This window comes from Bactrocera latifrons, unplaced genomic scaffold, assembly GCF_001853355.1.
Source record: "Bactrocera latifrons isolate USDA-ARS-PBARC rearing strain unplaced genomic scaffold, ASM185335v1 scaffold_82, whole genome shotgun sequence".
NCBI lineage: Eukaryota > Metazoa > Arthropoda > Insecta > Diptera > Tephritidae > Bactrocera > Bactrocera latifrons.
This window is the reverse complement of record NW_017537512.1, coordinates 516403-534184: the sequence shown is the minus strand read 5'-3', so window position 1 is coordinate 534184 and position 17782 is coordinate 516403. Positions and strand designations below refer to the sequence as shown.

The window sequence follows — 17782 nt, the reverse complement described above, 5'->3', positions numbered from 1 at the left end:
AACCATTTGAGACGTAGAAAGAAATAATCTTCAAAAAATAATTTCAAAAGACTGTTCTATCGAATGATAATAAACATTTCTGATTAAGTTTGAAGTTTCTGTGTTTTCTGTTAAAAAAGTAGGAATCTCGAAAGGTACCTTTAGTAAATATATGTCTAAATGTAAAAAAAAGTATACATCTTTATTTAGTGGTTTTTTTCAACTTCTCTTCCACGAAAACAATTTGTATACCTAAGTATTTCTTAATTTCCTAAAAGTTCTCAACATTTTTTTCACGAAAAAAATAAAAATAAGTAAATGTATTTATCTCATTTTTTAATTTCAGGCAACCATTTTTCGGCTGATTAACTACAACGATTTTTCAGAATAGTAACAAAAAACGGCAATTAAGCAATTGAGCGCGAAAAGAGTGCCAAAAAAGTGCGGTGAGTACAAAAAAAATTAATCATTGCCACAAATTGTAGAGTGATTAAACTTTTTGTATTTTTTTTATATAAAAACAGACATGTATATTTTTATTTTTTGACTTTTGAACATGAAAGGGTTGCTCTCTGCATAAGTATCTATTTTTTCTGATTCTTTTACCTCGACAAATGTTATGCATTTACATGCGCTTCATTACATATTCACGACGTGTCCGCTGTCTGTCGGTCCGTTTTGCGAATTTCATTTGAGGACATCATTTTTTAAAATGTTAACTGTCACACCGTTAAGGAGATATTAGAAAAACAAGATAAATGATTTTTTAACAAGTCATGGGGAGGGTGACAATTGAGTGGAAGTGTGCTTAGACGCTAGCGGGGAAAAAAAACTTAAAAAAATAAAATTAAAAGAAAAAAGAATAATTCTAAAAAACTAGCAGCAATACAAGAAAATAAAAAACAAATTCTAAAACCGAAAGGATAAAGGTTGACACTTATATTTAACAGCGTATTAACCAAATGAGCGCCGAACGTGCGTGACAAAAGGTAGTAACACGGTGGCAGGCCTTTTCCTGTCATTTATATGTAAAGTTAGATGTGTAAAGTCGTGTAAAGAGAAATCCATTATTTTTACACTGCATTGAAGATTTCATTAGCATACTTAGAATTTTGTAGCGGAGACATCTGCCGAGTTGACAGTGCTTGGCCGGATAAAAATCCGGGTCCGTTCCGATTACGTAGACCGAACTGTATTACGAACGGTTCGAATGATCCCTCATTCGACAATAGATTTTTACAAGCTTCTTTTGAGATCAATTTTCCACCATCAAAATCATTCGTCATAGACGGAAACAGGTAGTAATCACTTCGTGTCAGATGCGGACCATAAGGTGGATGCATATAAACTTCCCAAACAAGCTCCTGAAGCTTCTGGCGACCATTATCGATGTGTGTGAGCTAGCATTGACCTGACGGAGCACGATGTCTCTTCTTTTAGTCTGAGGTGGTCGTTTCGGGAACTGCTTCCTTTAGACGATCTAATACTGCTTCCTTTATCTCAATCAATCTAATATTACGTGTCTAAATGAAAAGTTTGGTCTCAAGTAAGACAATACCACTGTCACCAAATTATATTAACATATCTTCCACGATTTGTATTTACAAAAGAACACTGTATTATAGGAGAAATACATCTTCTGATACCCTGGCTCCCTTTCTCGTAAAGAAAATATAAGGACCTTAAGATAAAAATGGGATTTCATAATGACTTACAGTTATGAAGTGCAAAGTTGTTGATAATAACGCCAAGTTCGCCGTGGTTCGTATTACATACGTTTTTTAAAGTACCTAACCTAAGCTAATAGGATCCAGCTGAAAACGAGAGCACCGAACTCATCGTTGGTCCTATCACATTTTTTTAAAATACTTTACCTAACGTAGCAGGGTTATAACTGACTTCGAGAGAATAAACAGAATTGCACTGTTAAAGATATGTCTTTTGTGAAGTCAAGAAACAGATTTGTTTGGATATTGGGAGTCAACTAAGTTGGAAGGATGCTTACATTTCGTCTTTTTTAAAACATCTTCTAAAACTGACATTTAGTAGGATTTACTAACTGAGTGGGCCACAATTGGGTAATCTCTAGTTAAACTCATACAACGGGGGAAAGAGGAACTGTTTTGAAGTCGCAAGACTCACTGGACCTCCTGCGAGGTAACAATGCTCGGCAAAGAGTGCATCTCCGATTAGCTTCCATCCTGCTGATAGTCGATGTCATTAATAGTCAGACTAAGTATTTGTTCCTTCAAAAAATCCATTCAGAAGTGGATTGATTTTTCTTCTTCTTCTTTATTGGCGTAGACACTGCTTACGCGGTTATAGCCGACTTTACAACACCGCGGCAGTCGTTTCTTCTCTTCAAAATTTGGCGCCAACTCGAGATACCAATTGCAGCCAGGTCTTTCTGACCTTTCCAACGGAGTGGAAGTCTTCCTCCTTTTTCCCCGACGGGTACTGCGTCGAAAACTCTCAGAAGTAGTGTGTTTTCGTCCATTGGATCGACATGTTCTGGGCACCGTAGTCAGCCAGCGTAGCCATTCGCTGAACTATGTCAATGCCGTCGTATATCTCGTACAGCTCATCGCTTCATCGTAGTCTGCAGTATTCGCCTTTACACTCATATACGCGCATAAGATCATAAAATTTCCGCAAAACCTTTCCGTCGAAAACTCGAAACGCCGACTCATAAGATGTTGTCATCGGCCAGGCCTCCGCACCATGTATCTGGACGGGGATGCTGAGTGACTATAAGAGTTTGGTCTTTGTTTCGAGAGAAAATTAACTTTCGAGAGAGGAATTTACTTCTCAATTGCCTCCTCAGTCCGAAGTAGCATATGTTGGCAACAATTATTTTGCGTTGGATTTCATGGCTGAAGTAGTTGTTAATGCTATTTCTAAGATTGATGGAATTATATATGACTTCGAAGTTATTACTGTCAACAGGAACGTGGGAGCCTATCGCCAATGCGACGACTATTTGTTTGAGGACAGAAGATATTTCGTTTTGCCCTCGTTCACAACCAGACTGATTTGCCTCGCTTCCTTATCCAGTCTGGAGAATGCAGAATTAACGGCTCGATTGTTGAGGCCAATTATAACAATATCATCTGCATACCCCAGCAGCTGTATAATCTTATAGAAGATTGCAGCTTCTCTTTTCAGATATACAGCTCTGTAGATAGAAGAAGTTGCATTATAGGGCCTCACCTCGCCTCAAATCTCGTTTGGTATTGAACGGCGCGGAGAGGTCCTTTTCGATCCTAACGGAGCTTTTGGTATTGCTCAACGTCCGTTTATACAGCCGTATTAGTTTTGAGGGGATACTAAATTAGCGGCATAAATGCAGCTAATCTTCGCGTTCAGAAAACTTTCTTCACTCGCGTGAACTTCTATACAAGGCTCCATTCTCCTTGATCTTATTCCTTCACTTTCCACAAAATCAAGCACCAATGAATACAAGTATATCGGGATAGTCGACAAAAATAGTGCCGGAATGCAGTCTAAAAATTGTCATAATCGGATCATAGCTGTGTATGTTCCCAGGTACCGAATATGCGGACACTAACGTATATAGCTGACTTTTCACCGAAAATATCGGTCAGTACGATAGCATGTTTACATATTGGAAATGGGTTGAATCGTGTCAATACTTCGCCCCCATATAGCTAATATAATGAGATTTTCGATATTCTGATTGACTTTATACTTCACATATCCGTTTATATTCGGCATACATATTCCCGAATATACTTGAGTAATATTAAAAGTTAAAGCAAACCTTCCAGATAATCTCTTAGTCCAAGCATAGCCGAAATAGTGACTTCTAACATTATTTATTTTGGTTATTCTACATTACACTAATTTATTTTATATGTTTAGTTCTATTCATCAATCGCAACTCGTTTTTTAACCGAAATACAATCATTAACTTTTGTTGTTGCTACAATTTATTTTATATTCAGCGATCATAACAATTCATTGTCACAATTTATACCCGACCACGAGCCTTTAAACAAACATAGAGGCATGTATATCCTTAAAGTAAACTCCAGCGGGTATCATGTCGTTCGTTTACGAGTCGTTGACGAAGTATTAAGTATATGAATGCATTCAATTGGAAAACCACTATTTGGACATATGTTGGCATTGTTTACGCTGCTGGCGTTTAAATACCGCACAAGCAGCGGTCACAGGGTGACTTGCACTACATCTCCACACAAACCAACATAGTTAACACACATACTCAGCCTTAAATGCCTAATATTTTACTTATGAAAACCTTTCGCCTTTCCTTCCTGCTTTTATATGCATATAAAAGTATTTATTGTTGCTCTTGTTGTTGTTGTGAGCGTTAATAAATCGCTGTGTGTTGTAGAAAATTGAGTGAACAATGTTGTACCTTCCGTCGTAGTAGTTGTTGTGACAGATGGTAGGTGACTGCGTGCTGCATTAATGATTAGGCGACTTTTTGGTTTTTATACATCGTTATTTATTTGCTTTTGGGCCGGAAAAGTTGACTATTTGATTTTCATTCATTCCATTTGGCTGAATTAATTTGTAAAAGTATGGTCGAAGATTGCTTCGAAGTGATTGTGTTGTTGTATAGTATACATTAATACTTAAATTTGGTATCCGTAACGGTAAAAAGCCACTTAGTTCATCATCAGACTCATAGTCTGTCAGTGAGTTGTGATAAGAATTTGTCAGACCTTACTTTCAAAGAGCTGAAGAAGCCCTACAACTTGCGGCTCAGGCGCTAAAAAGAAGTCGTTTAATATTTCGAGTTCCAGTTATTGAAGAGTTCACACTTGGAGTATTTCAAAGAAATGAGGTCAGAATTTCTCCGAGATATTACACTTATTACGAATAGGTTAGGTTAAGTTCGATGGATGATCCTCAAGATGAGGAATTCCTATTTACGATACTATAAATAGATATAATATTTTAAAGCCAATATATCTATTCGTATCAGCTATGAGGGATATCTGAAGGTATAAGCTGCCAAGTTTGTAAGCCCCTTTTTCTTCGAAACAGCCCAATGGGCCTGTCAATGATGGTAGCCCAGCACTGGCTAAGCTCTCACGAAACTCAGTTATCCAGCAGTAGAATGGACGAAGATATTGTAACACATTCTCGTTCCTATTGTGGTTATAGCGGAGGTTGAGATGGCTTTCCTTGTCAGCGTGTCATCTTTGTAGTTGCCTGCGATTCCACTGTGGATTAATACTCATAGTAATCTGTTCTAGGCGTTCCATAACCTGTCTTCAACAAACGATTGGTGAGCTCAAGTCTTCTATTGTCACTCTACTATCATAGCCATTTCTCTGAGGTTGGTCTCAGAGCAGTAAATCTGCCATTACATTCGTGACAACAACCTCACAATGACTATCTTGTAGAAATTTGAAACTACTTTTATATTTCAAGACAGATTTACGACAGTTCATACTATTACTGATCCGGAGCTTATGTGTGCTCTGATATCAAGATTTCAAAGGAATTTTTCTACGATGTAAGATATTTCTTTGTTGTATTGAGACTTAATAAGCTTTAGAATATTCCAAAAGAACAACCTCAGTTGATTTAAACCAGAATGTCTAGTCCTATATTTTAGGTTTTAGGTTAGACGCGTGGATCTATCCCGCTCAAATTCAAGAAGTAATCAGATAATCATTAGGCAATAACGGTATAAGACATAGAAATGAAGATTGCAATAACGAAACCTTTTTAGAAGATGAGAGCTCTTATTTCAACTGCCTGTCAATCCCCTGCCAAATCTGGATAATTGAAAAAAGTATGGTTTTAACTTACTTCATATATGTAGGTATTGTTGTTCTTAAAATGCCCTCGAATAGTTTTTAGTGAAAACTGCTGAGGTTGGAGTACTTGACTGGACCAGAGACCAGTGACATATGCAGATCTGGTTGTCTTGTGAAATCGCCCCAGGTTCCGCAAAACTTGAGACAGAAATATGGTTTATATTATGGGTGTTTAGGTGGGTGCTTCTGCAGCTGTAAGACTGGAAAGCAAGATGTCACCTGAAATACTTGCTCTTAGTAAGTTTCATCTCGCCGCCATGGCTGGTGTTCCGACTGTATGATATCCATTAGGCACACATGCGGTGAGGTTAGATATCTTGCCGGATGCAAATATGCCAAATTTCATGGACGGCGAAGTGGAATCACCCAGACCCTTTCTTCTCAACTGAGGTTGAAACATTCAACGAACTTGGCGAAGTTGCGATGGTTAATATTAACACATTTGAAACATGGTTTGGTTGCACTTTGATTTTTGCCAATATCATCTATCGATCCTTCAGCCATATACTACTATCAACAATATATCCCTTAAAATACTAAGCTTTAGTAATCGGACTTTATGATTACGGAATTCGCTGGTAACCCATACAATACAGAAGAAAGAATTTGTTCAACGATTCAAACTTATATTTTCAGATTAGAAGATGTTCACTTCCATTGAACTTCTAACATTGACCTAAAACTCTGTCACAATCCAAAATATCCTAAAACATGGTAGCAGAACAAGAGCTATTTTCCTTCTGGTTTCAACCTTTTACTTCTTATAAATAATACCTTCCGAAAAGGTTAGGTACTTGGTGTTCAAAAAAGAAATCTTCTTAAGTCTAAAATACTTAAGCAGTATTTTCCTTCAGCTTATCATACAGGCTTTGCCTTACGATACATTTTATGTATCTTACGGAAGGCTATAAGTAATGTTCACTAAAATACTATGACAGATATCCTTATTATACAATTATCGGCCAAATGCATGACAAACGCCCCCTTGGGCAATGGCTAAGAATGGAGAGAAAAGTAACCGTGTGCCAAGTTTTTAGTTTGGAGAGGGCTGTTGACAAATAAAGGACATCGGCCACACCTGTTTACCAAGTGGTAGCTAGTTATGCATACTTATAAGCGCTTGACATTGCATGCGTTTAATGCCTTCCTTGATTTGCTTGTAAAGCTTGTAAACTAAAATGTATTGCCATGAAATTATGAATTATTGCTAAGCTAACAGACTAAACAAACAAATCGTCAACATGGTATGCATACCGCCTCACATTTTTTATACGAATCCTACGGGTAGGCAATGTATAATCATAGCCATAAAAATGTCTAAAAAGGACATAAACTTCGTGGCAAGAAACAAGTTTTGTAGTTTGAACTAAATTGGAGGAAATCAAATAAAATCAAGCTTAGAGAAATTATATTGTTGTATTATGAAATGGAAACGAAGTAAAATAATACATACAATGTTGCTTTGGGAAATTCGTCGCCTTCGATTTCATTTTGTGGCAAACTTGAAACTCGAATAATCTTTAGAGTAGAGAGATTTTTTAGCTTATAGAAACAGTTCGTATTACTTCAACAATGTGTAGAATGCCCTAACGTTTTTTTAGAGTCTTTCGATTTGATTTCAAGAATTATCCCATAAGGTCCTTGTTTTTCTTAACCCTTCTTTTCTTAACTTTTTCGTAGTAATCATTACAAATTTAAACCCGATGGTGAAATTTGAGGTTCTCCGGCCTTTTTAACAGGCCACATTATGCCTGGAAGGTGTTACAGTGGAGCTACAAAAATTATAACTCCCAAAGAATCCTTAATCCCTTGTAACGAATTTATATGAACGTTAAGTGAATATTGTACTAATAGCGATCTCTTTTAAAAAATTAAAATTAAATAAATTGTCATTAAGAATTTGAGAAAATTTAGGTGCTTCATAGAGCAAAGTCACGAGGACATTTCATCCGAAAAATAAATATTTTTTTATTTAATTTTATTTTATTTTATTAAAGCTTACATAATAAACAAATTATTAAATAAACTAAAGTACGCAGCGCTAGCATCATAGGCTTTTGGCTGAGAAAAAAAAAAATATATATATAATTAGCTTATGTATGGAATCTGGACTGAAATATAAAAACTAAAGAAAACAGAGCACGAGAATTTTCGTTACCTTACAAATAACTCGGATATGTCCAACCTTAGACACTTAAAAAAAATGGTTCACAAATCTTACTCTATCAACCCTGCAATATTATCCAGTCTTTCAGAAATGCCTGGTTCTCAAGTAAATACTCCATGCGAGATTCATATCTGAGTCAAAAATGGTAACTTTACCATGGTAACGTTGAGGGAGTTGTAATTTTTTAGATAAGTTATGGTAGAGAGACAAAATTCAGCATTTTTGAAGCAAGTTAACTCCTCTTCATAAAATTTACTTTAACCCTAAATTATATGTAATTATATACCGTGTAGTTATATCTTTCTCCTACAAATTGACAAACAATTAAATATATAAGAAAGGTATTAATGAAAGCCTCAAAGATATGGATGGATGATTTAACTATACTCAACTTTATCAAATTAACTGTTATCCATAGACCTCTTGAGAAAATGTATGTGGAGGAGTTATAATCTATATTGAGACGATAATTAAGATACCACTTACGCTTAAGATCCACTTACAACTAGTCGAAAACTCTAGTGATCCCTCAAAGTTGACACTGCATTGTCCCTTATATAGAGAAATCCGTTTCGAGGCTTCCTACTATTTTAAAAAAGAAACTTCAAATTTATTGGGGAATAATTTTTGTTATTATCTTTCAATTGTTGGCCGCTACGTCTCAGATGGTTCATCTGTTGAGTCCATCGCTTGACAACTGGCGAATAACACTTGTGATGTTTGCTCCAAGGCCTGAATCGAATCGGGATGGGATTGTACGCATAGACTTTAGACTTTACATATCTCTGCAGAAAAAAGTCAAACGGTGTGATATCACACGATCTTGTTGGCCAATCAACCGGCCCAAAACATGAAATTATCAGCTCTCCAAAGTGCTCTCTCAGTAAATTCATTGCCGAGATCAAGAGCTTCAATTTCAGGCATCAAATAGACGGTTTTCATTTCGCGATATCGGTCGGTTGCGCTTATTTACATACCCATTGAGCCCGAAATTAGTCTCACCGCTGAACAAAATTTGGCTCGAGAACGTCTATCTTTTTAAAACTTTTCAAGAATCCATACAGAGAAACGTCGCTTGGGAAGGTCGAGTGGCTTCAGTTCTGCACAAGCTCTATTTTATAGAGCTCCATGAAAATCAACCATCAAGGATTGATATAGTAAATTTAGACATGGAAATGATGAGCACCGAAGACGGTGAACGCATTAGATGCCCAAAAGTAATAGTTATTGGCGAAAATCTCTAAAGAGTCTACAAAATAATTTGGATGACCGTAAAGTGAAGTTTCTCGAGATATAAGGTACTCTAAAGATATCATCTGATATGTATAGCTTATCATTCACGAGTATTTGGGTATGAAAAAGCTCTGCGGGTGCTGCGTGAACTTACTTTTGACCAAAAACAATGACGAGTTGATGATTCCTAGCTGCGTTTGGAGATGTTCAAGTATAATAAACTCGAATTGAACATGGCTTCATCATTTCATTCTGATCCAATGGACAGTCAACCGAGGACTGCACACTTTGTACCAGCAACAAAACGTGTAAACACGCAACTGTCGTCTGGCAAGGTTACGGCGACTGTATTTTGGGATGAGTAAGAAATAATATTATTGACTGCCTTACAAATGGAAGAATCATCAACAGTGACGATTGCATAGCGTTATCGGACCTTTTAGAAAGAAGAAGTCGCCGAAACAAGGCCATATTTGAAGAAAACGGAAGCGCTGTTTCGGCAAGGCAATGCAGAGTGTCAGAAGTCAGTTAAAACGATGACAAAAATCCATGATTTATGCTTCCGCATCCACCGTATTCTCCAGATGTGACCTCCAGCAACTATTTCCTGTTCTCAAACTTCAAAAGTATGTTCGATGGGAAGAAATTTTCGTTGAATGAAGAGGTAATCGTAAAACTGAGGCATATTTTGAGGCAAAAGACAAATCCTATTACAAAAGTGGTATCGAAAATCTGAATCAGTGCATTACGCATGAGCAATGAATTTTGCAAAAAAAAAAAATGTATTTTACTATGGTATGCTGGGAACAGTGCTTCTGAAGCAACTTTTTTAATAATGAAGGATATGAAAGATTCGATGCAACCGTAACTTCGGTCTTTTCTTCTTCTGCGTACCCTAAACACCTAAAAGATTGCAACATAATTTTATTACGCTTGTTATATAATTATTTCAACAGCACTTACACCTAACCACCTGGTTCACTCACTCCGAGTTGTCGCGTAACCCATATGCACACACTCACCCACACACACACATCACACGCGTGCTAATGTACGTACAAAACGTGTTGTTCAAATATTTGTTGACATTTCTGGCCAGCGGAATTACTATAATTAGTTGATTTCGAAAAATGCAGGTTGTTTCACTTTTCGCCTCTGCTTTGTTGTTGTTGCTTGTACATTTTGTCGCGCCAGTGTTGGCCTTCGTGTTAGCTCATCATGTCCTGTTTGCACCCATTCAAGCGACAGCCCAATAATTAGAGCATATGTACAAATGTATGTTTGTTTTATATGTATATGTATGTGAGAGTGGTTTTCTATGGGTTTGTGTGTATGTTTGTTATTTGTGCCTGCAAATATTGTATTTGTGCGTTAACCAGCTCATTTGCGTTAAACTCCTATGTTGTTCGCGTTATCCGTCACTCTTCGTTTGGCTTCCTTTCTCTCTTAGTGGGAGTGTAAACGCGAATTAATCAGTTTGAAATAAATATTTGTGCAAACATACATATGACATACTTTTTCCATAATATATATATTTTTTTTTTTGGTTGCACACTGGAACCTTGCAGGTATAACAGTGTGTTTGTATGCATGTAAGTCTGATTGACGTGACATTGTTGATGATGAAATACCATGTTTATTTTGGTGGAGTTAATTGAATGACATTTGGGCGGTATTTTGTAATGGATACCTAATGCGTTGAACGATAATTTCAGTTTGGGTGTATGTGGGCAGCAAGTATTTACGACGGCACTTAGTTAGGGTGTGTGAAAACAGCGCTGTAAAATATATTAAATAATTAAAGTGAAGACTTTTGATGAATGGGAATGAGCAATTGGTTGATAATCTTAAAAAAAAAATTAAATTATAAAAGCTTTCTATAGTTAAAATTAACATTTTTGTGACGTTGCGAGACAAATTCGAATTTGCGATAAATACGAGTTTAGGCAACTTCAAGTTTAAAATAAGTTTTTTCTTATTTACGAGGATAATATACTAAAATAACCTTAAATACCTAAATAGTAAATAAACTCGAGTTTATGATAAATACGAGTTTATGCAACTTTGTGTATAAGAATAGGTTTTTCTTATTTACGGTGATAATATACTAACTTAACCTGAAACACCAAAATTTTCAATAATCTCGAGTTTATAATTAACACGAGTTTAAGTTACTATAGTTTTCTATTTACGGTGATAATATACTAACTTAACCTTAAACACCAAAATAGTCATTAAACTCGAGTTTATGATTAATACGAGTTTAGGCAACTTCGAGTTCAACATCGAATATTTGTCTTACCTACGATAATAATATAACCTTAAACACCAAAATAGTCAATAAACTCGAGTTTATGAAAAACACGAGTTTATGCAACTTTTGTAACAGAAAAGATAGTATATAACAAATTGTGCGAGCAAAATATTTGCAATGAGACAAAAATATTCCACAGTGCGGCCAAATTTTTCCGTAGTGCCATTAAATTTTGCACCACGACGACGTTTAATTTTCTTATAATCGCGAATTAATATTAATATTATAATATTAAAGCGAATTTGCTAAACTGTTTGATTTTTTAATATTATGTGAGTACTTTTAACCTTTAACAACGAAGTGATCGATAAACACGAGTTTATGAGAAACAAAAGTTTAAATAGACTATGTTAGTTTAGGTTAATCTTGTAGCCGCGCAGACTCCAGCTTGGTCCTTGCGATACCAGCGGGAGTTTAGTTGCTCAATCCGAGAGGAGTAGTTAACGCTTAGGATGCGAGAGAGACCTACAAGCATATAATACCTTGCTAGCATTCCTCACTGTTTCTTCCACAGCAGTTTGCTGTCCAAAATTACCGCAAGGTACTTGGTGCGGTCCTTGAGAGAGAGTTGAGCCCCATTATCGTAAAGAACTTCCATGGAAGAATTTTGTGCTTTCCCCATTGCTATGTACAATTCTGGACTGCAATGAGAGTGGTGGTCATAATACTGCTAATGGTCTGTAGACACCTAAAGATGGCAATGACGTTCGCATATGCCACTATCTTAGGGGCCTTGCCTTCCAAATTCCTTTGCAGCTTATTCTCCATAGAAGCGGTGATAGCATTCCACCTTGAGAAGCACCTCTACAGACTTCCATGACCATTTTAGCGTCCTTCTATTCAACTTTGATCTGACTAGAGATCAAAAGTCTTCTGACGCAGCATTGTATAGCAGGATCAACACCTATTGGCTAAATACAGTTCAGATAGCTTCCGTAGATACGTTGCTGAACGATACTAAATGCCAGTGTATAGAACACAGTATCTGCGCAAAGAATCATACATTTTCCGCAATACCCTTCTATCGATAACTTTTAAGCCCGACTCATTAGATAATATCATTGTCCATGCCTCCGCGCCAATATAATGAGAGCCTTGAGTTGAGAGTTTGCCTTTTGTTCGTCAAAAGAAGACTTTGCCTTTCAATTGCCTTCTCAATTCAAAGTAGCATCTACGTTTGATTTTAAGACAGATATTATTTCTAAGTGTTAATACTGTTTCCATGATGCATGAAATTATCCATGACTTCAAAGTTATGACTGCCAACAGGGACGTGGCTGCCTGGTCGCGAATGCGATGGCTATTTGTTTGATGACAGGAGATATTTCGTATTATCCTCGTTCAAAACCAGACCTATACTCTTCAGTTTCTGGCAATGTTATCAATATTATCGGCGTACGCCAATAACTGTACAGTCTTAGAGAATATTGTACCTATTTTCTCCAACAATATATTGAAGAAGTCAAACGATAGGGAATCTCCTTGTCTGAAACCTCGCTTGGCATCGACGAAAAGTTTGTGTGTGTCGATTTTCCTTTCACGAGTCTTTTCCAATAGTTAGCGTTCGGTGAAAGTCTGACTGATAGTAGATTTTCTAAGTCCAATTCGTTTGTTGACGATGGTCTTCCGCTTTCACACACTAAGCTCGATAAGATATTATATGCGATATTAAGGAGACTTGTCCACTGTAATTGTGGATTGAGCAGAATACACTTACTTAATTTCCAATCATGGGGCGTGCTTTTATTCTACTATGTCTTGCGAAGAAGTTGATGCATACATCTTGTCAGTTCTTCCCGACGTATTGGAATAGCTCGGCCGGTAATGCCTCGATTATAGGTCAGTCGCTTCAAAATTGAAAAAAGAAACAGTAAAAAAAAAATAATAAGAACGTGATTAAACATTCAGAAAAATAATATCTCCGCCTTCTTTTCGTATGATACTTTTATTAATGAACTAAATTCTCTTGATCACTTTCACTTTTCCCAATTCAATTAGCTTGTTAAATATCTTATGGCTTTTGGAAATATGTTGATGGAGTATGTCTTCAGCGTATACCACCTCTGTTCGAATGTACCTTTGCGTCTCTTACTAATTTATTGTCGTAAATCACGTAAATATCATAAATTAGCAAGCAACCAGCTAGTACATTGACCAAACGAATGCCGGACGACAGTTTCGCTTCCGCCGCCCTCAACTTGCTACGATTTTTCCACCACACAGCCGAAATGCGAAATGAGTCTTTGTCGCTGGTTGTGAACCTGTTTATTAGCTGCCTAATATACAATAATATTCATTGATGTCTGAGGGTAGGAAATTATTTCCATCCTTGGGGAATACTTAAGCCAAAGTAGTTAAGACTCTCGAGTGTAGCCGAGTTGCGGCGACTCCACTCGCCTATTTCGCGTCACATTCAATTCACCTAAAACGCCAAACAAATGTGACCTATGCGCCGGTACACCAGCAGCAGCCTCGGTGGCGGCCTTTGTCTCGGTAGCAGTTGTGACTGTGCGAATTCGCTTTGAGCAGCATTGAATTACAATGCACGTCTCGGCTTTCAAGCGAAAATCTGCTGCCACTTCGTTATATTCATTTACTATAACAAAACCGCGATACAAATTCATAGCACTTAAAGGCTGATTGCTGGTGCAGGAGCTCCAGCCTAAATTTATAACAGGGTAGTTTGTGTTTGACGGTATGTCGCGCTACATTGAGATAAATCACATTTGTGGACTGTAACAATCAGTTCAGTTTTTGTAAGTAATAATTTTTACTACATTTTGATTTTTATTAACGGTAAGTGATTGGTGTTGGGTTCGGCGTGGCGGTGGAAATATGAAACATGTAGCACAATGAGCTTAACTTGAGTGGCTTAAGGCAGGAACCACTTACATATGCATGTGGAAAGCACATTTGGTTATGCCGCAGCAAATAGTCAAAATCCAATTATGACTGATTTGTAAATTGAGCGCGAAGTTTTATTGAAAAGTTTTCATTTTCGAATGATATGCGTCAAGTACGTGAGGGAGAAAACAGTAAGAGATCAAACCGTAGATTCGTGTTACTATACTATTGTCATGGCCTTAAATTTGTGGTAGGCAGTTGAATAGATATTCTTTATATGCAGTTTTTCCGTCGCCATGTGGCTTGAGATCTGAGAAAGTTCCGAAGATAATCGGCGAAAACGATTAACTCCAGTTGGCTTGAGATCTGGTAAAACAACTAAGAAACTGGGATCGTAATTATTTTTTAAATAAATTATTGTTAATTGATAAATGGATATAGGCTATAACTAAAGGTCTAATAAGAGTTATAGCCTATATCCATTTATCATACTCTATAGTTATCATGGTACCCAAAATAAGTTATTATTTTGCTTCGTTGGATTTGCAGAGAGATCTTTAAAATAGATAAGCTAAATCAGTTGATATTTTATGAGTTTCGATTAGATCACATTGGATAGAGATTAGAATTAGATTAGAATACAAGGTTTCACCGGAGAGTAAAAGGATGTTCTCCGAAATAGCCTCAAGAGCAGAGGTGCATGTTGCTTGGATCACCTCGTTCGTCTCAAAAGAAGAAGAAAGTCTCGGAAGATTGCTTCTTTGTATCGGGATCATACTCAACGATCCGTGACTCGTCACCTGTGATTACGTAATTAAAAAATTTGGGGTAACTTTCACCCATGTACAAATTTTCTTGGCACACTTTCACTCGCCGTAATTTCTGGTCATAAATAAGCACTTTTGGGAGCATGTTCAAATGTCAGTATTTGTCGAAGTCGCAGGTCTTCTTGCACTGTCCTCATCACCGACCTCTTCCCGGCCGATGGTAGAATTAAGCGTATAGCCATATGGGAACAGGTCATAGTGGATGATTCTCTTCAAATCTCACTTGCCCACTGTTTTGGACGCTTCAGCGCCCTTCGATCACTACCATTTTCACTTGATGTTGTCATATGTGATCCATTTTTCATCGCCAGTCACCATACGCTTCAAGAACGGGTCGCGCTCGTTCCCTTTCAGCAGCATATCGAAGTCCAGAAGGTTTTTTTGCTTCAAATCATTTGGCATCCAAATATCAAGCATTTTTATGTATCCAAACCTCTGCAGATGGTTTAAAATGGTTTGGTGACTAATTCCCATCTTCTGGGCGATGTCACGAGATGCCACATGGTTTAGAATAGATCGAATTTCGGCATTAGTGAACTCCGTGTCTACACGTCTATAACTGTTGTTCGCAATATTGAAAACTAATAACGCGTCGTTTTGTAGGTTATGTCAAGACCTTTCAAAAATGTATAGTATTGCCAGATACAAGCTCTGTGACGCTTTATACATAGCCGCGAAATTTAAAAGACAAAAAGGCGGAAGGTAGATGTTAAGTTTAAATACTACATAAGAATTCGATACCTCATTTTCGATTTACTTATATGTATATGTAAATTTTAAAATCTTCAAAAGTTTTAAATATGTATTCGTATATCTAATATCGATAACTCATCAGCCCTTTATGGGACAAATTTTTCATCTGAAAAATTTTCGAACGCTTGGGCAAACATGGTTCTTCAGCTAACTAAGCATCCATAGAAAAAATCAACCGTTCACAAATTTCCCATTTCAATCATAAATTAATAGAACGAAAGGAAAACTTCGCAATCTAATTCAAGAATTATCTCCTTGGCCATTGCTGCCTTGTATGCTCAATTATTTGTAGAACAGGGCACTTTGTCTCCTGTAAATAAATAAATGAGTACTTTGTATCGGTAAAATTGAAGAATCTTCCTGCCCCACAGACCCTTTGAAAGCGGTTTCATTGTTCAATAATAAACGTATAACGACTTAGTATCTTTCCAACAAGCTTCTGGCTCCTATATACGACTATTCCACTCACGTCGTTTCTTATACAAGACGAGATATTAGAACAGATGATTGCTTCCCGTGCACCTTCTTCAATATAATGCTTAAAAAAAGCAAACAGTGATACATTTTATGACTAAAGAATTAATATTAAGCCCACTGCCACGCCCACAAAATGGCGAAAACCGAAAACTTATAAAGTGTCATAACTAAGCCATAAATGAAGATATTAAAATGAAATTTGGCACAAAGGATCGCATTAGGGAGGGGCATATTTGGACGTACTTTTTTTGAAAAAGTGGACGTGGCCCCGCCCCTACTAAGTGTTTTGTACATATCTCGGAAACTACTATAGCTATGTCAACCAAGCTCTACAGAGTTGTTTCCTTCAAGAATTTCCATATACAGTTCAAAATTGAAGAAATCGGATAATAACCACGCACACCTCCCATACAAAGGTTGTGTTCAAAATCACCAAAAGTGCGTTAACTGACTAAAAAAAACGTAGGAAACACTAAATTTTACGGAAGAAATGACAAAAGGAAGCTGCACCCAGGCGTTTGAAAATGGGCGTGGCGTCCTCCACTATTGGACTAAAATTCATATCTCAGGAACTACTCGACCGATTTCAATGAAATTCGGTATATAATATTTTCTTAACACCTGATGACATGTACGAAATGTGGGTGAAATCGGTTCGCAACCACGCCTTCTTCCAATATAACGCTATTTTGAGTTCCATCTGATGCCTTCTCTGTATAATATATACATTATAACCCAATGATGATAGCGGAATAATACTTTACACAAATACGGTATTTGAGCTGAGGTATCCCTTGTGGAAACATTGTCGTGATCGAACTATAACTTTTCGCGGTCCCTGTGCCTAACCTAAACTAACCCAATTTTTCACCAAAAATATCGGTAAATTTTTCAGATATTTTCATGTAATTCAGAGGTCATAATTTTTATAATCTCGCAATAAAGTTGCTAATAACGGTATATATCGTCAGATATATGGTTACATATACCAAACTGATCAGAGTGACGAGTAGAGTTGAAATCCGAATATCTGTCTATCCGTCCGCGCAAGCTGTAACTTGAGTAAAAATTGAGATATATTGATGAAACTTGTAATGCGAGAGTATAAAATGTTCGGTGACACCCGAGCTTAACCCTTCCATACTTGTTATAAAGTAATATCGAATCACTCCAATAGCTTAAAAATTAATATGAAGAACCACCAGTAAATTATAAATTTAAAAGCTGGTGTATGAAAACCGTTCTTAGAAGCCAAGAATCTGAGATTCCCACACTGCTTCAAATTGAGTACGAAGAACCACCATCCTTAGAAGCTTAGCATGTTTGACTCAGCTGCAAGAAAACGTCAATAAAGTATCCTCAAATACTT

The 17782-nt window shown here is 36.8% G+C and overlaps 1 long non-coding RNA gene across 1 annotated transcript in view; it reads left to right on the top strand.

The window, feature by feature from the left end:
• Positions 1 to 17782, top strand: part of LOC108976981 — a 93781-nt gene that overhangs the window by 29427 nt on the left and 46572 nt on the right. Inside the window, exon 2 of the long non-coding RNA XR_001994001.1 lies at positions 326 to 425. This is a non-coding gene — a long non-coding RNA (uncharacterized LOC108976981). The remainder of the gene's footprint in view (positions 1 to 325; positions 426 to 17782) is intronic.